Here is a 24481-nt window from a genome sequence, read left to right on the forward strand (position 1 = left end):
TTGCTTTGTTTTGTAGTTTTGTGTTTCTACACTATTACGGCTTATTAGTACATTCAAGTACCGCAAAATTTCTTTTTTATTCAAGTGCTGAGTTAGAAGCTAGTGATGTAAGTTGTAACAATGTATCGTGGATAGTGAAAATCTGTATTGTGTATATTTCACCCAAAATAAAAATGACAGTGTGAGGAAAAAGTTAAATTTCACAGTGTTTTAGTGTCAGTACTACATTCAATTACTATAAAATGTTGAATATAATGTATAGTAATGCAATGGGGGAATATTTGTGGGACCTGATAATGACAAATGTCTTATGTTGCCACTAAAAAGTGACCAGCAATATTTTAAATATGTCTAGTCAGTGAGTGGGTGAGAGTGTAAGCATATTTGTCTAAAATAATTCAGTCTTTTCGGCTATTATCACCAGAATAGTTTTTACTCTGTTGTCACCATTGTCCTGTGCGTTTGGTTATCAGCACCAAGTCCAAGCCTATTCATATCCACCCCCAATGTAATACCAAATTTAGCATTTCGGTATATTTTTTGTTATCCTTTTTACAATATGCCTTGGAGTATCGCAATAATATTGTATTGTGAGTTCAGTATTGTGCTATTTATCGAAATATGACATGGGAGTATTGGTAAACCTCTAGAAGAAACCATGTACAACGTACTTGAGCATATAACTTTATGTATGTACAGTTGTGTATGTAGAAAGCAGGACAAAGTTCAGACCAAATGTGTCAGAGGAAAAAATGCAATAATATGTGCTATTTTCTGTGCAAGATAATCTGTTATGTTGGCTTTATTTCTAATCCTTTTTGTGTAATTCAACAGTGAGGAAACTTCAGATGATGACAGGGTACCAGAGGCCTCTGGAAAACAGACAAAACGTCCCTGCCTGGCTGCAACATCTCTCGCTGCCTCCAGAAATTCCAGGGGAGGAGGAAAGAAAGGAAGACAGAGACAGCGCAGTACTTTGTGGTAAGCAAATAATGTGAAGCAAGTAATGTTTCTTGAGAGAAGAAACTGTTTTGGGGTATGATTATTGTCTGATTACAGTCTGAGTCATTAGCTGGTAGTGTAAATGTTTCAATAAGGTAAACAACAGAGTGGGTATGGAGGTAGATCACTGTATGTGAAAGATCCTTTGAATTTGAATAGAAAATTTGTAAGCTTGTGTAAATGTGCCATCAGGGCAACAATAGAGTGGGTATGTAGGTAGATCACTGTATGTGAATGATTCTTTGAATTTGAATAGAAAATCAGTAAGCTGATGTAAATGTGCCATCAGGGCAACAATAGAGTGTGTATGGGAGTAAATTGCTGTAGTTTTTTCTATGTGTAAGATAAACAGTTGTGTTGGGTGTATTTCTAATCCTTTTTGTGTAATTCAACAGTGATGAAACTTCAGATGATGACTGGGTACCAGAGGCCTCTGGACAACCGACAAAACGTCCCTGCCTGGCTGCAACATCTCTCGCTGCCTCCAGAAGTTCCAGGGGAGGAGGAAAGAAAGGAAGACCGAGACAGTCGCCTCCTGATGACTCACCCAGTACTTTGTGGTAAGAAAATAATGTGATGAGATCCTTATCTCTTGAGAGAAGAAAATAATGTTTTTGGGCATCATTATTGCCTGATTGCAGTCTGCATTATGAGCTGGTGGTATAAATGTCAATAAGGGTAACAATAGAGTGTGTGTGGAGGTAGATTGCTGTATGTGAATGATCCACTGAATTTTTATGAATTATGAATATGGATATAATATATGTATATACCTAAATTTCTGTTCATGTTTGTTATTCAATAGTGATGGCACTTCATATGATTCACCCAGCCCCTCAGGGATGGTATGGTGCAGTAACATGGACAGCACAGAACCTCCACAAATTGTCTTTAGGCCTCTTCACTCTGTCGGAGCAAAGGTTATAAAAACAGCTTTGTACAGTCCTCTGCAGCTGTTCCAGTTGTTCTTTTCAAGTTCGTTGCTGCAGACATTGCTGGCTAACTCCAATGCCTATGGATCAATGTGCCAGGCGGCCAGTGGAAAGCCATGGACTGAAATAACCATGAATGACATGATGTCATACCTGTCACTTGTTATTTACATGGGAATGGTGAGGCTGACTTCACTGTCGGACTACTGGAGGAAATCTGAGCTCTACAATTTGCCCATGCCATCTGAAATAATGTCAGGTAGAAAGTTTCGTCATGTTTCAACCTCCATTCATCTGAGTGATCCTAACGCTGATGCAGAGAACGAGAAGAACAAGGGATCACCAGCCCATGATCGACTCTGCAAAATAAAGCCCATTTATGATTTCATCAGGGAAGCAAGCAAGGCATACTTCCATCCCAATCAGCAAATTTCTGTTGATGAAAGGATGGTGGCATCCAAAGCCAGATCTGGACTCAAACAGTACATGAAAAGTAAACCCACCAGGTGGGGATATAAACTGTTTGTGCTGGCTGATTCACTTACCGGCTATACTTGGGACTTCTTTGTGTATGAGGGCAAGTCTGCAGCTAATAAAGTCACAGATAATGGACTGAGTTATGATGCAGTCATGGCACTGGTAAATGAGAAGGTGTTGGGAACCGGTTACAAGTTATATGTTGACAACTTTTATACCAGTCCAACCCTCTTCAAAGACCTCCTGAGCAAAAAGATTTATGCTTGTGGCACCATCAGACCTAACAGGAAAGGCTTTCCCAAAACAACTTTGAACAAGATGCCCAAGAAAGCACCTCGTGGCACCATACGCTGGATAAGGGACGACAGTGTGTTGTTTGTGGAGTGGAAGGACACAAGGGAAGTGTTGGTCGCCTCCACCTTCCACAAAGCTTTCGCTGGTGACACTGTGAAAAGAAGGGTCAAAGGGAGTGACGGTTCTTGGTCACTTATGGATGTCCCCATTCCAGCTGCTGTGAAGGACTACAATAGGTTAGTATTATATTATATTATATTATATTATATTATATTATATTATATTATATTATATTATATTAATTATATTATATTATATTATTTGCTTTTTCTAAATGTATATTTTTTGCTTCTTTTTCCAGGTACATGGGTGGAGTGGATCACTCTGATGCACTTATTGGATACTACAATGTCCTTCACAAGACCAAAAAGTGGTATCGCACATTCTTTTATCACTTTGTCGACATTGCAGTGGTGAATGCTTTCATTCTGCACCAGTATTTGGCAAAGACTAAAAACCAGAAGCCAATGTCTCAGAAAGCATTCCGGGAAACACTGATTTTGGAGCTGGCAGGACATCCAACCAAAAGCAAGGTGCCTGACACTCCTCCTCGTCCTTCTTGTGAGTGCCACAGTCCTGTGCACATCACCAACGACAGCACTGCAGGTGGACGCAAATGCAAGGTGTGCCGCCGGAATTCTCCCGTGAAGTGCCACAACTGTGATGTAGCTTTCTGCTACCTACCTAAAAGGAACTGCTTTATGGAGTATCATTCACAGAACAACCTCCGTGTGTGACTACTGTGAGAGTATATGTTCAGGTGGACGAGTGGGCCGTACACTGTATTTCTCTACATATAGCAGAGTGACAGTAAAGCTCTCCTGACTTGAACAGCACTGCCAAACACTGCAATACTTTGTAAATAGTACATTTTACATCTTTAAATATAACAGCACTGCCAAACACTGCAATTCTTTGTAAATAGTACATTTTACATCTTTAAATATAACAGCACTGCCAAACACTGCAATACTTTGTAAATAGTACATTTTACATCTTTAAATATAACAGCACTGCCAAACACTGCAATACTTTGTAAATAGTACATTTTACATCTTTAAATATAACAGCACTGCCAAACACTGCAATACTTTGTAAATAGTACATTTTACATCTTTAAATATAACGGCACAGCCAAACACTGCAATACTTTGTAAATAGTACATTTTACATCTTTAAATATAACAGCACTGCCAAACACTGCAATACTTTGTAAATAGTACATTTTACATCTTTAAATATAACGGCACAGCCAAACTCAGTACTTTGTAAATAGTCCTTTTTTTGTTTTTGTTTTTTTTTTGGGGGGGGGTGTTGTTTTAGCACTGTGTTGAATAACTAAGGAACAGTTGTTTTTTGCTGTATACAATATGTACATAAATAAAACTTTTTATTAGCTAAATAATGTATGTCATTATTCTAAACCTTTAAATTAATGGAAGTGAACAAAGACTTTGTTAAACGTCTTATACGTTACCAAGTGTCACTTTGGTGTCCTTTTGGAGCTCTTTCAAAAAAATATTATTTTACAAAAAAATATGCACATACATGCATTTTTATAAACATTTAGGGGTGAAAAATATACCAGAGAAAGTATATAAATTGAGCTTTGTCATGTTGTAATGAGAAAATAGATTGAAATGATCAAACAAACCGGTTATACCGCATGGTAAAAGGTGGTTACCAAGTGTCCCTTTGGAGTCTCCAAGTGGCCTTTTTGGAAAGGTGCCTAGACATACTCCGAACTAAATGCTTGTAAAAAAGTCATTTTGGCTTGTATCAACTTCAAATTTGAAACATACATTTAAAAGACATGTGGCTTTAGTTTACTTGTGTTTCCAGATCCATATATATTTCTGCCTTATGTATTTTTCTTGTTCATAAACCGTTATAATTTTTTTTTTCAATTGTCCATTGTGTTTGAGCTTATTTATCTCTCTACTAGTAATTTCTAGAGTAATTTTGAGTCTTTCATGGTAAACTGTCAAGTGTCAGCTTTCAAATGATTCCTTTGATTTGTGTGTAGTCAAAAGGACTCATTAGCAGCAACAATTTTATTTTGGGTATGTCATTTTGCACTCATTTGCCAAAAGTGGGGGTGACTGGTAAGGGGTTAAGTGTATTATTATTAAAAGAACTAAGAAGTAAGGCGGTTAGTGCGGAAAATGTTATACCATTCAGACGGGAAGCCATCTGTTCAAGGAGATTTACATTTACATTTATGCATTTGGCAGACGCTTTTATCCAAAGCGACTTACATTGCATTCAAGGTACACATTTTACATTTTGTAAACTTTCCCTGGGAATCGAACCCATGACCTTGGCACTGCTAGCGCCACACTCTAATGTTTGAGCTACAGGAAATCTGATTTCTACATCTACACCCCACTCGCTTTTCCATCTCATCCACTCTTTCCAAAGTTGACTGTAAAGATTTTGTCGCTTCGTTCAGCTTTAGATTGATTTCTTCTTTGAACTCTGTCAAGTCATTTCTGATGTTGTTCCTAATTTTCTGCTGAAAATCAGTCATGTCATTGTTAAGATCTGAATGTAGGGCAGTAATCCGACTGTGGATTGCCGATATACTTTCTTGGATCAAAGCAAAGACATTCTGGCATCGCCATCTTAATCGTCGTCATTTTTCTGGTCTCGTCATTCACCATCTTCCCCTTTTCCATCTTTTTCATGTCTCATAATCGACTTTCCCCATACTTTCTTATGTTTGTCTCCCTCTGCCATCTTGCATGTTAAGATTTTACCTTTTCCGAACTTTTTGAATCAAGGGAGAATATTATTGACTGGGAGCGGTTCCCTTACGCCGCCATCCCCTGCATGGCTTAACTGGAAAATCAGGTTGAAGTAGTTTTAACGGTTTTAAGGTTTGTGTTGTATTTTTATACTGCTTTATACCATCCTAAAATACCATCTACCATCTACACATCCCCATAACCTATAACAATCATACACAGCTTCTCACCTGAAGGTTAAAGATGACAGGAGCAGGTGTTGCTTTAGGGTCCTTGGCGGTGTCCTTAAACCAGCTCAATCTCGAGTGCACTGGGCAGGATGCTAATATATATTTTCTCTGTTAAGCAGCACTATATGAAACATAATGAAATATTTCATAGGGGGCTAATAATTTTGTCTTTCACTGTATGTCCTTTCACAAGATTGAATGTTGATGTAATAAAAGTTATATTAATTTTTATCTCATTTCAGACGTGATGGAAGAGAGCGAGGAGAGTGCAGAACTGAGTGAAGTGGAGGAGGAACATCATGTCAAACCTGGAGAAAAACCTTCGAGTCACTCAAAGACTAAAAAGATATTTATAAAGAAAACAAGAGCCAAGAAATCTACAACCTGCACTCAGTGTGGAAAGACACTCTTGATGTATATATGAGATTTCACACGGGAGAGAAGCCATTCGAATGTGATCAGTGTGGAAAGAGTTTCACACTATCAGGACTCCTTAAAAGACACATGAAAATCCACACAGGAGAGAAGCCGTTCTCATGTGATCAGTGTGGGAAGAGTTTCACGGAATCAGCACACGTTAAGAAACACATGATGATCCACACTGGAGAGAAGCCATTCTCATGTGATCAGTGTGGGAAGAGTTTCACACGATCAGCAACACTTAAAGAACACATGAGGATCCACACCGGAGAGAAGCCATTCAAGTGTGATCAGTGTGAAAAAACATTTATTTGTCCATCAAACCTTAAGAAACACCTGACAGTTCATACGAAGGAGAAGCCGCATTCATGTTCTGTGTGTGGAAAGAGTTTTTCACTGCTGCAAAGTTTACACACACATCAGAAAATACACACTGGTGTGAGAGAGTACATGTGCTTTGAGTGTGAGAAGACTTTTATTTCAGCAAGCAATTTAAAACAACACAAAAGGATCCACATTGGAGAAAAACCTTACAAGTGTTCACACTGTGACAAGAGATTCAGTCAATCATATCTGAAAACACATGAGAGGATCCACACTGGAGAAAAACCTTACAAGTGTTCACACTGTGACAAGAGATGTAGTCGGTCATCAGTTCTGAAAACACATGAGAGAATCCACACTGGAGAAAAACCTTACAAGTGTTTACACTGTGACAAGAGATTCAGTCAGTCAGGAAATCTTAAATCCCATGAGAGAATCCACAGCAGAGAGAAGCTGCACGAGTGATCCGGGGCGTTTCTTCTGAGGAGGCAAAAAAAGTAAACAAAAATAAAAATAGATGACAAAATATTCACTATTACAAAAAAATAAAACAAAGCAAATATTAATAAAATTGACTAGGCATGCATGATATATCGGCAACATATCCTTATCGGCCTATAAATAATAATTTTTGATGATATTGTTATCAATATTGGGGCAGTCGTGGCCTAATGGTTAGAGAGTTGTACTTGTAACCCGAAGGTTGCGGGTTCGAGTCTCAGGTCCTGCAGGAATTCCAGCGCTCTCCTCCACCCTCAATACCACGACTGAGGTGAGACCCTTGAGCAAGGCACCGAACCCCCAACTTCTCCCCGGGCTGCCCACTGCTCTGGGTGTGTGTTCACTACTGTGTGTGTGCACTTGGATGGGTTAAATGCAGAGCACAAATTGCAAGTATGGGTCACCACTTGGCTACACGTCACTTCAATCTGATTAAGAATATTTGACCAATATATTCAAGCCGAAAGATAATGTATTATTTCCTTCAGCTGAGACGCGCCGTTTGCTGTGATGATGGGTTTGAATCGCTTCAAACATGATTGGAATCACTTAAAAAAGGAAATCAAACTTGAAATCTCTCGAAACGTTTGTAGCTTCTAAAGTTACAGTAAAACACCACATGGTGGCGCTCAAGCAAAAAACGGTCTTATAGAGCACACATTGATGCGATGGAGAGGAAGTAAGTAGACAAAGGGTGCGTTCGCCCTGCAGCGTCATCAAAGAAAGGCAAAGACAGTGTCGCGCAGATTATGACATAACATAAATTAATATTGTAATTTAGTTTACTTTCAAATTTAAAACCATATAATAATACGTTTATATTTACAAAACACACAGTATGTAGGCTATCTAAAAAATATAATCAAAACACAGGTGCTGGTCATATAATTAGAATATTATAAAAAATTGATTTATTTCACTAATTCCATTCAAAAAGTGAAACTTGTATATTATATTCATTCATTACACACAGACTGATATATTTCAAATGTTTATATCTTTTAATTTTGATGATTATAGTTGACAACTAAGGAAAATCCTGAATTCAGTATCTCAGAAAATTTGAATATTGTGAAATGGTTCAATATTGAAGACACCTGGTGCCACACTCTAATCAGCTAATTTTAATTCAAAACACCTGCAAAGGCCTTTAAATTGTCTCTCAGTCTAGTTCTGTAGGCTACACAATCATGGGGAAGACTGCTGACTTGACAGTTGTCCAAAAGATGACCATTGACACCTTGCACAAGGAGGGCAAGACACAAAAGGTCATTGCAAAAGAGGCTGGGTGTTCACAGAGCTCTGTGTCAAAGCACATTAATAGAGGCGAAGGGAAGGAAAAGATGTGGTAGAAAAAAGTGTACAAGCAATAGGGATAACCGCACCCTGGAGAGGATTGTGAAACAAAACCCATTCAAAAATGTGGGGGAGATTCACAAAGAGTGAACTGCAGCGGGAGTCAGTGCTTCAAGAACCACTATGCACAGACGTATGCAAGACATGGGTTTCAGCTGTCACATTCCTTGCATCAAGCCACTCTTGAACAACAGACAGCGTCAGAAGCGTCTCGCCTGGGCTAAAGACAAAAAGAACTGGACTGCTGCTGAGTGGTCCAAAGTTATGTTCTCTGATGAAAGTAAATTTTGCATTTCCTTTGGAAATCAGGGTCCCAGAGTCTGGAGGAAGAGAGGAGAGGCACACAATCCACGTTGCTTGAGGTCCAGTGTAAAGTTTCCACAGTCAGTGTTGGCTTGGGGTGCCATGTCATCTGCTGGGTTTGGTCCACTGTGTTTTCTGAGGTCCAAGGTCAACGCAGCCGTATACCAGGAAGTTTTAGAGCACTTCATGCTTCCTGCTGCTGACCAACTTTATGGAGATGCAGATTTCATTTTCCAACAGAACTGGGCACCTGCACACAGTTCCAAAGCAACCAGTACCTGGTTTAAGGACCATGGTATCCCTGTTCTTAATTGGCCAGCAAACTCGCCTGACCTTAACCCCATAGAAAATCTTTGGGGTATTGTGAAGAGGAAGATGCGATATGCCAGACCCAACAATGCAGAAGAACTGAAGGCCAATATCAGAGCAACCTCGGCTCTCATAACACCTGAGCAGTGCCACAGACTGATCGAATCCATGCCACGCCGCATTGCTGCAGTAATTCAGGCAAAAGGAGCCCCAACTAAGTATTGAGTGCTGTATAGGCTCATACTTTTCATGTTCATACTTTTCATGTTCATACTTTTCAGTTGGCCAAGATTTCTAAAAATCCTTTCTTTGTATTGGTCTTAAGTAATATTCAAATTTTCTGAGATACTGAATTTGGTATTTTCCTTAGTTGTCAGTTATAATCATCAAAATTAAAATAAATAAACATTTGTTGTATTGACTATGAACACATATGAAGCTGCACCTTTCATTAAATATGAAAATACATTTTGATTTGGTTAACTATGTATAAATGTATTCTTAATCAATGGTCTTTGTAGCGTCGTATCTTGTGTGCTTTCTTTCCCACGCACAGCTGCATAGTAAACATTCCTGAGGTAAATAAAGTAAAATATATAAAAAAAATTACAGCCCTCAGCTGTTTCTCAACACTTTTAATTTTTTAAACATATTCATAAAATATAATATGCGAATGTAAAAGTTATTGCCATGTAACCATTCATAAATACTGTATGTATAATAACTATGAATATTAAAATGCTAAACTCTTCCATCGCAGAGCTTTTTTAAAACTCTGCACCATCATTAGTTCAGACAGGTGATGCGATGTGCAATGGCAGTTGGGTGATTTTCACTCTCCACTTCCTGTGAAGTGATGTACGATGTTCCCTTCTTGCCTACACCGTTACCAGTACCCTTCGGACTGAACATGTTCACTCCCTTTGGATTGGAATCTTACTTAAGATGGCGGAATACACTCTGAAGTCCACTTTGCTTATGGTCGAATGGAATCATGACAAGCGAGTGTCAGAAGCGTAAAGTGGTGCAGCGCCACCTTGTGTACCAGGAGCTCAATCTCGCCTCACCAGTGAAAATCGCTTGGGTGTGAACACGGCGCGCTGAAAAACGTCTCGCACGCGATATTCGTCCCGGTGTGCACAGGCCTTAAGGTTAGGGGTCAAACTATCCGTGACTTTACCTGGTTTACAGAATTGTACCTCTTTCATGTGTATTCCTCTAGGGAATAAAGTGAATATTATTTGTACTCTTTCCCGAGGTCACACCGGTCTAAATCTAGGAATTGTGCGACAATTATTTTGACTAATGGCGACATGCCCTCCTATCTATTCATGTGTGGGAAATTGCTTAGACTATATGTGTTCTTAGCCAATCAGAAGTAGTCCACCTGTTGGCAATGATGTAATCAAATGTTATGTAAGGTCGAGTCTGGCCTCCTCGAGAGACTCTGTCGCTGGCTCTACCGATGAAACTGCAAACTATTCTTCAGTAAATTCTCTCCATTTGATTGAACATCTTGACTCCTGGTCTTCTTTCAAACATATCTGGTCCCTGGGTCCTGAACTGTTCTCCCCAACAATATATTGTTTAAATTAGTACTGCCTTTAGTTATTATTTTGGAATAAATGTAAAATACGAACTTGATGAAATGCATACTTGGTTTTAATGAATAGAACATTACATAGTGTAAAAATACAAAATAGAACTGTATTGTATTTTATGTAATGTTTAAGAAGCCATGTTCCAACTTTAAATGTGAAATTAGTGAATGAGCATCGGCATGTGGACCTTCACATCTAAAGCAGAGAAACATTTTTCTTTTCGATATCCGCTCAGGCGTTACTCGGCAGTTCTTTCACTCTTGGAGACTTTTGTTTGTCCAACATCTATGTTGTAGACGGTGGTCTGCAGGAATGTGTAGAAGTTGATGAGAGCGTTGTCATAGGATATGTTAAAAACATAGTAGAGCTCATCCAATGCACCCAGAGAGCCAGCCGTTTGACAAGGGTTAAGCTTGTTATCCAGGGCAATATAGTAGCTGTCAATCTCGTCTCGACTCCTCCCCATGGCTAGAAGATATGGTTGTTGACTTTACCTTTTCCCCAGGTGCTCATCAATTGTCACATGTCTTGTCTGTCTCTGTTGTAATAGGCTTGTTCGACTTCACCCAGCGATGCGCAGACCGATCGGCGGCTGACTTGAAGCAGTGCATGCCGGTTAGAAATGTTGTCCGACTTGAGGCAGCGCCGACGCCACGTGACAGTGACGTATGTCAATAAAGTGCCGCGAGAGCGATTCGAGAGCAGCCGGCGAATACAGCCGGTGCAGTTTCTCGACAGCGACTGCATGAGGCTGCACGGGCTCTGATGACGACACAGCCGTTCCACGATTGGCCAGATTCACCGCATGACAGCGATCACGTGTGTTTTGTGTTTATAAAACCTTCAGCTCCACTAATGCGCACAAATCTGTTTTTTATAACAGTAAAACCTCCTTTCGTGTAGTCGCGATGTTATATTGTCATGTTTATCAAAATAATCAAAAACATAGACCCCACTTCATTGATAGTGTAGGCTTATATTTTGAACTTTATTCTTGTACAAACACACCCTGTATTAAGCAGTACATGAAGTATTACATGACAATAATGTCTCTGAAACATCTGTGTATTGCCAAATATTGCATTTATTTCACTTCAGCTGATAAAGTATGCAAACACAGTGCGAGCATCACTGCGGGAAGCAGAAAGTGTCCGACTTCACGTCTCCGTTTGCAGCTCCTCCCCACCTGCACGCGGCTACTCTCGCCGATCAGTTGCATCCAGCCGCAGCCGATGTAGAACACACCTAATGTTCTTCTTCTTCTTCTTCTTTAGTTTTTTATGGCGGTTGGCAAACCAACTTAACGGTGCATTACCGCCACCGACTGGACTGGTGTGTGAATCAGGAGATATTGGAACTTAACTTAAAAAAAAAAAAAATTAAATCCTTTTGTCTAAGTCTGTGTCTCTCAGAAATTTAATAACAAATTGATAAATGTTACTGGATGTTTTCCCTAATAAACCTTGCATTGTAAAATTATTCTGATTGACCATTCTGAGAGACTGAAAAAGCTGGTTTCTTTCTTGGCTGTACTTTGTGCAATGAAATAAAATATGCTCTACAGTTTCTAAATGACTACAATGTTGGCATTTCCCTGTTGGATGTTTCCCTATTATCTTCAATGAAGAATTGAGCCCTGTGTGTCCTATTCTTAACCGTGTAATTATACTTTCCTCTCTTCTACTCCTACACTCTGTCCTTCCTATATCTACTTCTGGTTGTATATTATAGAAATGTCTCCCATTTTCATGACCCACCCAATACTCCTGCCATGTTGATCTTGCATATGCTTTAATAAACATTTTAGCTTCAGATTTACTATATGGTACTTGTAATATTCTATTGTGTTTCAGAGTTTGTTTTGCAAGTTTATCAACCTCCTCATTTCCTTTCACTCCAACATTTGCAGGTACCCAAAGAAACCTGATTTTTAAATCCTTTGCATTTAACTTATACAAAACCATACAAATCTTATGAATTATATCATTTCTTATAGATTTCACAGATTTCATACTTTCTAAAGCTGAATAACTATCAGATATAATCACTGAGTTATTTAAATTATTTCCCTCTACCCACTCCAAGGCTAACAAAATTGCAACCAGCTCTGTTGTGTATACTGATAAATTATCTGTTATTCTTTCCTGACATATTACCCCATTCGTTGGACTATATACTGCTGACCCAGCATGTCCTGTCTTTGGATCTTTGGAACCATCTGTAAAAATGAATGTATGTCCAGAAAAATGCATATCCAGATAATATTTAACAATATCCCTCACTGCTACTTCATTAGATTTATTTTTGATTTCCTTATGAAGGCCTAAATCTACATCTGGTATAGGGAAAAACCATAGAGGAATAGGAGGGACTGAAACTGTTGAACAATACTTTAACTTATGTAACCCTATATTCTCAGCTTTCACATCACCAATCCACCCAAAACTTCTGAAATTGGACTTACTATGTTCCCAGCAGTCTTTTAATATAGCTTTAGCTGGGTGGCTATCAACTTGTCCCTTCACATTAACCCAGTATGCTAACATCAGTTGTACCCTTCTGATCCTCAAAGGCATTTCACCCATTTCCACTTGCATAGAAGACACTGGGGATGTTTTAAAAGAACCACTACATATCCTTAGAGCCTGAGCTTGCATGACATCCAATGCTTTGATATTAGACTCTGCTGATGACATATATGCTATACATCCATAATCAAAGACAGACCTCATTAGTGCCCAATATATATTTTGTAAAGAAGCCCTGCTTGCTCCCCATGCTTGTCCTGATAGACAGCGTAGTATATTAACAATCTTTTTACATTTATTAACCATTTTTTCCAAATGAATCTTCCATGTCAATTTTTCATCAAACCACATCCCAAGAAACCTAATAATCTTCTTTTGCTCCAGAGGCTGACTATACAATTTTAAGGATACAGGTGTAATCTTATGCTTTTTTGAAAAACATATGACTTGTGTTTTAGACACTGATAATCTAAATCCCCATTTATTTGTCCATTTTTCCACCTCATTAATTGCATCTTGCATTTTTGATTTAACATAAGATTCATTACGACCTCGAAACCATAATGCTCCATCATCTGCATACAATGATTTCCCAATTTTATGGTCAATATTTGAAAATATATCATTGATCATAATGTTGAATAATAATGGGCTACATACACTTCCTTGTGGAGTTCCATTCTCAACTGTATATACCTCAGAGAATTCTGCACCTACTCTTACCTGTATTTTCCTATTAAACAAAAAATCCAAAATCCAATTGTATACTTTACCACCAATTCCTAATCGTTGTAATTTAATTAATAACCCTTCTTTCCAAAGCATATCATATGCTTTCTCAACATCAAAAAATACTGCTATTACCACCTCCCTATTAGTCTGAGCTTTCCTAATATCCGATTCTAAACATAATAATGAATCCATTGTACTTCGGCCCTTACGAAACCCACTCTGATATGGGGAAAAAAGGTCATTGCTATCTAAATAATGAGTCATTCTATCTGTAATTATTCTTTCCATTATTTTACACAACTGCGATGTTAAAGCAATTGGTCTATAACTAGACGGGTCAGATGGCTTTTTCCCTGGCTTTAAAATAGGTACTATAATCGCATGTTTCCACACTGATGGAAGCTGACCAGTTTCCCAAATTTTATTAAAAAATTTTAGTACTATTTTTAGTGTCTCATCTGTCATATTTGCTACCATTTTATAACATACCATGTCTTTTCCTGGAGTAGTTTGTTTTGCATTAAGGCCTGCTTTTTTCAACTCAAACATATTTAAAGGTACGTCTAAAGGATTTCCTGAATGTTCTTTCTTTTCTAAAACATCTGGGAAACTTTCTAACACTTTCCTTCTGTTCACTTGCGCTTCCTTAGTGAGGTTCTCAGAACTATGCACTTTCCTAAATGTTTGAGCTAAAACTTCAGCCTTTTCTAAATTAGTGACTGCCACTTTATCACCACTATTTAATACAGGTAATTCATAATTCCTTCTAACTCCTCCCATCCTCCTTATCATTCCCCATATATCAGATAACTTCACATCCCTTCCTATACTATTACAGAATTTCCTCCAAAAGTTGCGCTTTTGTGTCTTGATTGTTTTTCTTACTACTGCTTGCTTTCTTTTATACTCTATCAAAGCATCTTGAGAATGATATTTCTTAACATATTTAAAAGCTTTGTTTCTTGCTTTAACTGCTTTACTACACTCATCATTCCACCATGGTACATTCTTACATTTCCTTTTTCCTTTACTCTTAGGTATTGTTTCCTCAGCTGACAATATTATTTCATTTACTAATGCATTATTAAACTCATTTATTTCTATTTCTTTAATCTCATTAAGTTTTAGACATTTTGCTGCACAAATGATCTGAAAAAATTCCCAATTTGCATTCTCTATTTTCCACCTAGGAATATTCCTAATCCTTTCTTGACACGTCCCTAATCCAACTTGAATTAGAATAGGGAAATGATCACTACCTATTGTAGTTTCCTTATCTACATTCCATGTACTAATACCGTCTCGGTTACGGATGTAACCCTCGTTCCCTGAGGAGGGAACGGAGACGTAACGTTAGTGACTAACGAATGGGGGTTTCGCTTAGAAGCCTATCAACTTCGAGTTTTGAGAAAACGCCCTATGGCGTGCCAATGCCATGGGGCATGCGGAATTTGCATACGTAGCTCCGCCTCACTGCGTGAGTATATAAGGAAGTACGAGGCAATATCGCATTATGTTACCTGCTTGAGGAGCCAAGACTGAACTCCTGCGTTCCAGGCAACACAGCTCGATGTGGCAAGGGGACGTTACGTCTCCGTTCCCTCCTCAGGGAACGAGGGTTACATCCGTAACCGAGACGTTCCCTTTCGTTCAGTCACTACGACGTAACGTTAGTGACTAACGAATGGGGGTCCCAATATAATCCCGCCACTCAGCTGTCTTCCAGTGCCCTGCGTAAGTGTGAGTACCCTGTCGTAAGACTAGTACGGACGAAGGACTCCCACTTAACACAGGATTACCAAGGTACACTGGGAAGCATATCCCAGTGAGGGAATGCCAAAGATGCCTACCCGTGGGGAGGACTTAAGAGACACATATGACCCGGAGAGGGTTGCATATGGAAGATCTCTAGGGTACCAGCCGAAGGTGGATTTTTAACCCTAGGGGTGGCGGGGACACGCCAAGGGAAGAAACCCGCTCACTGCGGAGACTTACGGTGAAATACACATGTGGGGGTCGCCAGAGGGAACCATGCACACGGGGCACCTGGCCGGACATGAGGGTCTGGGCTCGAAAGGGCAGACTGAACTGATGTCGGCGTCGACAGTGCTGGAGGAGCTCAGGGCTCTCGGGGAACTCACCTGAGGAAATATCGCACGTATCCAGTCCGTGGAGTGGAGTGGCGAGCAAGCGAAGACACCTGAACCTGGTCCATCACCGGCCCCTCGGGGGGGGCGAGTACATAGTCGGACACTGGCTCCACTCGGAGATTATAGAATCTGGCGAATGTGTTGGGTGTCGCCCAGCCTGCAGCTCTGCAGATGTCTGCTAGCGAGGCGCCATGCGCTAGAGCCCAAGAGGAGGCCACACTCCGGGTGGAGTGCGCCTTCACACCAAGGGGACATGGTCGGCCTTGCTGCTGGTAAGCCAAAGCAATGGTGTCCACAATCCAGTGAGACAGCCTTTGCTTCGAGAGAGCACTTCCCTTCAGCTCTCCACCATAACAGACAAAGAGCTGGTCTGAGGTCCTGAAACACTGCGTCATGTCTACGTAGGCGCGGAGGGCGCGTACTGGACAGAGCAATGCCAAGGCTGGGTCTGCCTCCTCCAAAGGCAGCGCTTGCAGGTTCACCACCTGGTCCTTGAACGGAGTGGTGGGAACCTTGGGCACATATCCAGGCCGGGGTCTCAGGATCACGTGAGAGTTAGCCGGCCCGAACTCCAGGCACGCTTCGTCAACCGAAAATGCCTGCAGGTCCCCGACCCTCTTAACGGAGGCCAATGCGGTCAGCAGAGCTGTCTTCATGGACAGAAACTTAATATCAACCGACCGCAAAGGCTCAAAGGGAGGTCTCTGCAGAGCAGTTAACACTACTGCGAGGTCCCAAGAGGGTACGAGAGGAGAGCGAGGAGGATTCAGTCTCCTGGCTCCCCTCAGGAACCTGATGACCAGGTCGTGCTGACTTACCTTTTTGTTCTCCAAGAGATCATGGTGGGCAGATATTGCAGCCACATAAACTTTGAGGGTGGAGGGAGACAGCCTTCGCTCCAGCCCCTCTTGGAGAAACTCAAGCACGGACCCGATCGGGCATTTCCAGGGGTCTTCTTGGCGGGAAGAGCACCAGGTGACGAAGAGGTTCCACTTCAACGCATAGGCATGCCGAGTGGACTCTGCCTTAGCGGAAGTGATGGTGGCGACCACAGTAGGTGGTAGGCCACTCAAACCTGCCGCGTCCCGTCTAGGAGCCACACGTGGAGGTTCCAGAGGTCGGGACGTGGGTGCCAATGGGTGCCCCGTCTCTGAGTAAGGAGGTCCGGTCTCAGAGGAATAGGCCAGGGAGGGGCTGTCGCAAGGAGTATGAGTTCGGGGAACCAAGTCCGGCCGTGCCAGTACGGGGCGACCAAAAGGACCTGCTCCTTGTCCTCCCTGATCTTGCACAGGAGCTGTGCGAGTAGGCTCACTGGGGGGAACGCATATTTGCGAAGGACCCGCGGCCAGCTGTGCGCCAGTGCATCCGTGCCGAGCGTGCCCTCGGTCAGGGAATAATACATGCTGCAGTGGGAAGAGTCGTGGGAGGCAAACAGATCTACCTGTGCGTCGCCGAACTGTTCCCAAATCAGCTGAACCGTCCGGGGATGGAGTCTCCATTCTCCCGGGAGAGGCTGAAACCGCGAGAGCTCGTCGGCTGTGTGGTTCAGGACTCCCGGAACATGGACAGCACGAAGGGACCTCAGGCGCTTCTGACTCCATAAAATGAGATGGCGGGCGAGTTGAGACATGCGGCGGGAGCGTAGACCGCCCTGGTGGTTGATGTACGCTACTACGGCCGTGTTGTCTGTCCGGACAAGCACATGTTGACCCTTCAGCAGCGCTCGGAAGCGGTGCAGGGCGAACCTTACTGCCAGCAACTCGAGGCAATTGACATGCAGGAGGCGCTGGGGTCCTGTCCAGGAGCCCGCGGCTGCTTGTCCATTGCACATGGCACCCCAGCCCGTGGCAGAGGCATCCGTCGATACGACAACATGCCTGGAAACTCGTTCTAAGGGCACACCTGCCCGTAGAAAGCTGAGGTTCGACCACGGGGTGAGCATCTGTAGGCAGGCCCGAGTCACTTGGACCCGGAGCGTGCCAGACTGCCATGCCCATCTCGGGACTCGATCGCGAAGCCAGTGCTGAAGCGGTCTCATATGAAGCAATCCGAGCGGCGTTACCGCGGCTGCAGATGCCATATGCTCCAGGAGCCTCTGAAATAGTTTCAGTGGAACTGCATTCTTGCTCTCGATTTGTCGGAGGCAAGTCAGCAGAGACTGCGCGCGCTCGCTCGAAAGCTGCGCGTACATGGCGACCGAGTCGATCTCCATACCGAGAAAAGAGATCCTCTGCACTGGGCAAAGTTTGCTCTTCTCCCAGTTGACCCGAAGGCCCAGACGGGTTAAGTGGTGGAGAACCAGATCTCTGTGTCCGCAAACCTGCTCTCGAGAGTGGCCTAGTATGAGCCAGTCGTCGAGGTAGTTCAGGATGCGGACCCCGTGCTGCCAAAGGGGCGCAAGGGCTGCCTCGGCGATCTTCGTGAAGACGCGAGGGGACAGAGATAACCCGAATGGGAGAACTGCGTACTGGTATGCCCGCCCCTCGAAAGCAAACCGTAGGAACGGTCTGTGTCGAGGAAGGATGGAGACATGGAAGTAGGCGTCCTTCAGGTCGATCGGCATTCGAAAAGGCGTTTCGCAGTCAACATCTTGAACGGAAGCCGGTGAAGGGATCGGTTCAAGATGCGAAGGTCCAGGATTGGCCGTAACCCACCGGTTTTCTTGGGTACAATGAAGTAGGGGCTGTAGAACCCCGACCTCATTTCGGCTGGAGGGACAGGCTCGATCGCACCCTTCGCCAGTAGAGTGGCAATCTCCGCACGCATGACGGGGGCATGGGCCCCGGTCATGGTATAGCGGACTCCCCTGTAACGGGGAGGAGCCTGCGCGAACTGAATCGCGTAGCCGAGCCTGATGGTCCAGGCAACCCAGCGGGACAGCCCCGGAAGCTGAAGCCAGGCTTCCAGAGACTGCACCAACGGGGTCATACGGACGACAGACGTACCCTGGGTGGGGCAGCGAGGCAGCGTTACCGGCGCGGACAGGGGAGGCTGTTGGGCGTCCCCGGGTCGGAGCACGGTTAACGGCTGCGCCCTGACAGAGGAGACCAGGGAAGGACTCGCGTTCCACTGGGGTCTGCTCTGCCAGGGGGCTGGCGACAGAGAGGGACGAGAGTGGCGAGACCCGAGGGTGGCGCGCACTGCCGTCACCGATCTCTGGGGGCTCAGGGATGGGGTTGTCAGTTCTTTCTTTAACCACATTAGGGTGCTGCTGACCCGGGGGCCAGCAGCTGAACAAAAGATTCTCCCCCGGCCCTCCACCGGGGGAAGGAGCGGCCCTGCCGCCGTCTCCTGGAAAGAACTGCCCATCCCTGAGCCGTCCGCATCAGGAGCGCCGCTTAGCCTGGCGTTTCTTCGCGGGCTGCGGGGCTGGAGCGGACTGGGACGCCTTCCTGCGGCTGCCTCTGCGCGGCCCGGGTGGAGGCTGCTGCTTGGGTGGCGCAGAGGCGGAGGAAGCCGCGGGAGGGCGTCCTCGGCGGCGAGCAGGCTGAGGCACCTGCGCGGGCGGTGGGGTGGAGGCAGCAGCTGACCGCCGGGGCAGGATGTATTTTATAGCCTCAGTCTGCTTCTGAGCGGCCGAGAACTGTTGGGCGAAGCTCTCGACCGCTCCGCCGAATAGCCCATCCTGTGATATGGGGGCGTTGAGGAAACGTGTTCGCTCAGAGTCGCGCATATCAGACAGGGTGAGCCATAAGTGTCTCTCCTGGACCACATTTGTGGACATCACCTGACCCAGGGAGCGTGCGGTCACCTTCGTCGCCCGGAGAGCGAGGTCGGTGGCGGCACGCAACTCATTGCTGAGTCCTGGATCAGCCCCTCTCTCGTGCATATCGCACAGCAACTTGGCTTGGTAAACCTGAAGAGTTGCCATGGTATGCAAAGAAGCGGCGGCCTGCCCCGCAGCTCTATAGGACTTCGCCACCAGGGATGACGAAAACCTACAGGCCTTGGAGGGGTGCTTTGGGTCACCACGCCAGGACGAAGCGCTCTGTGGACACAGTTGCATCGCAACAGAACGTTCGACTGGGGGGACCCCAGTGTACCCATGAGCCGTGGCTCCATCGAGAGAGGTGAAGGCGGAAGAGGCCGCCAAACGTTCACGGGAAGACAACGGGGCCTTCCAGGAACGCGCGACCTCTTCATGCACCTCGGGGAAGAAAGGTATTGGAGGAGCGGCCGGACGGGTGTCCGGACGCGCCGCCCCCAAAAACCAATCATCCAACCGCGAACGCTCGGGCTGAGGCGGAGGGTTCCACTCCAGTCCAAGCACTGCGGCGGCCCGAGACAGCATGGCTGTCAACTCTGGGTCCGACTCGGGCAATGCTGGCGCACCCGAAGGTGGCAGCACAGCCGAATCATCATCCTCAGATGACTCCAGCCCACCTTGTGATGCGGCGATAGACATCACTTCCTCCTCCGCCGCGCCAAACGCCACAGTTGGGACAGCAGGAGCCGGCCCCGATGTAGACGCCTGAGCGCGGACCGGGTCAAGTGCCTGAGAGGGGGGGGTGGGCCGAGGAACTAGCGTCGGAGCTTTGTTCCACACCGTCACCCTCAGATCACCCTGGTCACCAGCCAAAGTGCCGCCTCCAGAGGAGACCGCAGATTGGGGGGTGGCGGAGGGGACTCTCGTTCCGGCATCAGCACGGAATTCACGGAGTCTTGATCGAAGCACTGAGATGGCCAGGTTCCCGCAGAGAGAACATGAGTCATCCACGAGCGCTGCCTGAGCGTGCTGAAAGCCCAAACACGTCACACAGCGCTCGTGCCCGTCGAAAGAAAAAAGTGATCTACCGCACCCAGAAGTGCACGGACGAAACATCCTGAAAAGGACGTGTCACGTGCAAGCTCTTTTTGTGAGAGGAAACTTTGCAGTCGATGCCGAAGCGCCCAGGGAAACACACACCAGCTGGATGCAGACCACTGCACAGATCAGCAGGCAGGAAGTATGCGATCACTGGAACGCGCCGTCACACCAACACCGACTGGAAAGCTGCTCGTCTCGAAGAAGCTGACAGAGTCTCAGAAGGCTGTAGGAGTGAAGAGGTAGGTACTCTTGGCTCCGAAAGCAGAAACATAATGCGATATTGCCTCGTACTTCCTTATATACTCACGCAGTGAGGCGGAGCTACGTATGCAAATTCCGCATGCCCCATGGCATTGGCACGCCATTGGGCGTTTTCTCAAAACTCGAAGTTGATAGGCTTCTAAGTGAAACCCCCATTCGTTAGTCACTAACGTTACGTCGTAGTGACTGAACGAAAGGGAACTGCTATTACACTGGACACAAATGTTAAATCAAGTACTGATTCAGTATTATTTATACTGTTAAACCGTGTTCCCTCACCATTGTTAAGACATACCAACCATTTGTCATCAATATATTCTTCTAAAACTGAACCATTTGCATCTGTACTATTGCTTCCCCATAACGTATTGTGTGCATTAAAATCCCCACACCATATTACCTCATTGATTGGTAATTCCACAATATTTTCCAAAATACTACCCTCTATTTTCCCACAAGGATTATAATAATTGATTACATCTATAGAACCTTTACTAGTCCATATCCTTATCGTAATTGATTCATTATTTTCATTTATATTTATAATTTCATAACTTAAACCATTTTGTATGAAAGTTACTAATCCTCCCCCTCTACCATTCTCTCTATCTCTTCTGACTGCTGAATATCCCTTAATAGTAAAATCTAACTCTGATTTCAACCATGTTTCTTGTACACATATTATATTAGGTTTCTCTTTTACCTCATCTAAATATTTTTTAAATTCTTGGCCGTTTGCTATCAAACTTCTAGCATTCCATTGTAGTATACCTACATTTATCACCATTTAATCTATACCAGCATTGTGCTGGGTAGTCTGAGTGTCTGTGCTTAAGTTATCCCGAACTGTTTCCCAAACCATTCCTTTTATCCCCAAGTATTTTTCAGCTGCTTTCACAATAATTTTAATCCTTTCAGTACGACTCGTTGTCTGTGCAGAACAATTGATAATTTCAACCATAAAAATCACAAAATCATGTTTGCTGACAACTAAATTGTCTTTCCTTATCTTTCCATCCTCTTCATTTATCTTTTCATCCTCTTCATTTATTATTTCATTTCCAATGCCCTCATTTTGATTTGGTATTACATTCACTCTGGGGACCAGCTTTACTGCTTCAGAGTAGCTAATACCTTCAGTTACCTTAATTCGTTGTACCTCTTTGGCTCTTTTACTAAATTCACATCCCTGATATGCTGCACTGTGCTCCCCTCCACAATTGCAGCATTGATTGCGAACTTTGTCACATTTATCATAATCATGATCTCCTCCACACTTACTACACCTCTTCTTTCCTTTGCATACAGCCGCGATATGCCCAAACCGTTGACATTTATAACATCGAAATGGTGGAGGGATGTACAACTTAACCACATAACTCATAAAACCAATGAAAACCTTATCTGGTAACGTTTCCCCTTCAAACGTAATCATAACTGATAAGCTGTCGCAAATGTCTCCAAATCTCTTAGTTTTGAGTCTTTTGGCTTCACATACTTTAACGTGCTTAATGTTTGCTACTATATCATCTGTCTGTACATTTACCGGAATGCCAGTAATGACTCCTCTAACTAACTTTTTGTCATTAGCCTTTGAACATTGCACAATTTTACCATGAATTTTACTCATCTTAACTGCTTTTTTGAGTTGTTCTTCGGTTTTACAAAACACCAGTTGTTGTCCATTCCTTAATATTTTTGCACTCCTTACCTCTCCAATTTCTTTACTTAGACATTTTGTAAGTTGTATCGGATTCCACTCTCTGAACGTGGTACCTTCTTGCCCCAACTTAACAAATACCTTATATTGTTCCCCACCATCCTTTAAAGAAGCACTCTCACCACAATCAGATGTATTATTCTTTTTCTTTTTACTTTGATTTATATTCCACTCTTCGTTACCCTCGCTGTCTTCCAACTCTCCAGTGCTCCCCACCTCTCCTGTCTCACTTACTACTCCGTCACTTCCTTCCTCCATCTCCTGACCATTCCCAGCCCAGCTGTTGCCATCCACCTGACACAGAGTTAGTTTCCGTTTGCGCTGACGTCCACCCGCCATTCTCTCCTCCCCGTGGCGACCGTTCAGGAAGCCTGCACCTCAGCTGACTGTGTCAGCTCCATCAAGGTCCCTAGAGCCGCCCACCCAAACTCCACACCTAATGTTACATTTACTTCCTGGTTTCAGTTGTCACATGTTCCTTTGTCTGAGTTTCCCGCCACTCCTGTGTTTCCTTGGTTACCCATTCTGTTCAGCTGTGTTTTGTTATCATCATCTGTGTCACCTGTGTCCCTCGTTAGTCAGTCATCAATGTTTGTATTTAGTTCCCTCTTGTTCATTCCTTCCTTGTCTGGTCTCCGTTATACTACCTGTTGTACTTACACGTTGTGTGTATGCTGTGTGGTGTTCTGTCCGATGTTTAGCCGAATAAAACTTATCTTTGTGGAAGTCCCAAATCTCCTCTTCACTGCTGCACCATACAACCGTAACATCAATGCTGCAGCATGACTACAAAGGTGAGAGAACCCACAGTTTTAGTCTCTTAAAATACTTGTAATTTAATAAAATAAAAGACACTTTGTAATAGTATTACTATATTTTCCAGACTATATGTTGTTTATGGAATAAGCTGTGACTTATATTCGAAAGCATCTTATATAATGTGATTTATTTCGAGTACCCAAAATGGTGTACACAAATTTATGCAAAAAACACCAGTTCTAGCATTGCTAATCTGACATTGCAGCAGAATATGGAAGGCAGTCTGGTGGAAGCTAGATAATAACTTTATAATGTGTTAAATAGGGATATTTTTCTTACACAAACCCATTGATTTTACTATTATAATGGATGGATGCTCTATTTTTGAGATTCAAACTGGCATTCCCCATTCACTGCCATTATAAAGCTTGGAAGTGTCAGGATATTTATTAATATAACTCTGATTGTGTTAATCAGAAAGTCATACACCCCTAGGATGGCTTGAGGGTGAGTAGATCATTGGTCATTTTCATTTTAAAGTGTTAAACTAATCCTTTAAAGGGGTCATGAATGAACTTTCCCTTGAGTTTTTTATATATAAAAGGTCATGGTAATATAAGAATTTCCTGTAAGTTTCAGAGCTGAAAACTTCCTTGTTAGTCAAAGAAAAGCTTGTATTGACACCAGACCCAACAAACGCTTGATCTCAGAATGTGCCACCCTGTGATGTCAGAGTTCAGTGAAACGCCTCCTTAACCGAAGAAGATGAAACGCCTGATTCTGTAGCCCCACCCACCAATTCACACGTGATAGGCCAATAACATTGGCATACGTGGAGCTAAACCGGATCAAACTTCCAAGCAATAAACATGCCATTGAAGATTACAAAATAGAGTGCCTGGTTGTGTCAAGATTTTGGACTTCTATTTGGTGATGCGACCTCTGCAAAGTTGTTGAAGTGGTCTACC

The sequence above is a fragment of the Gobio gobio genome (genome assembly GCF_949357685.1).
Source record: "Gobio gobio genome assembly, chromosome: 1".
NCBI lineage: Eukaryota > Metazoa > Chordata > Actinopteri > Cypriniformes > Gobionidae > Gobio > Gobio gobio.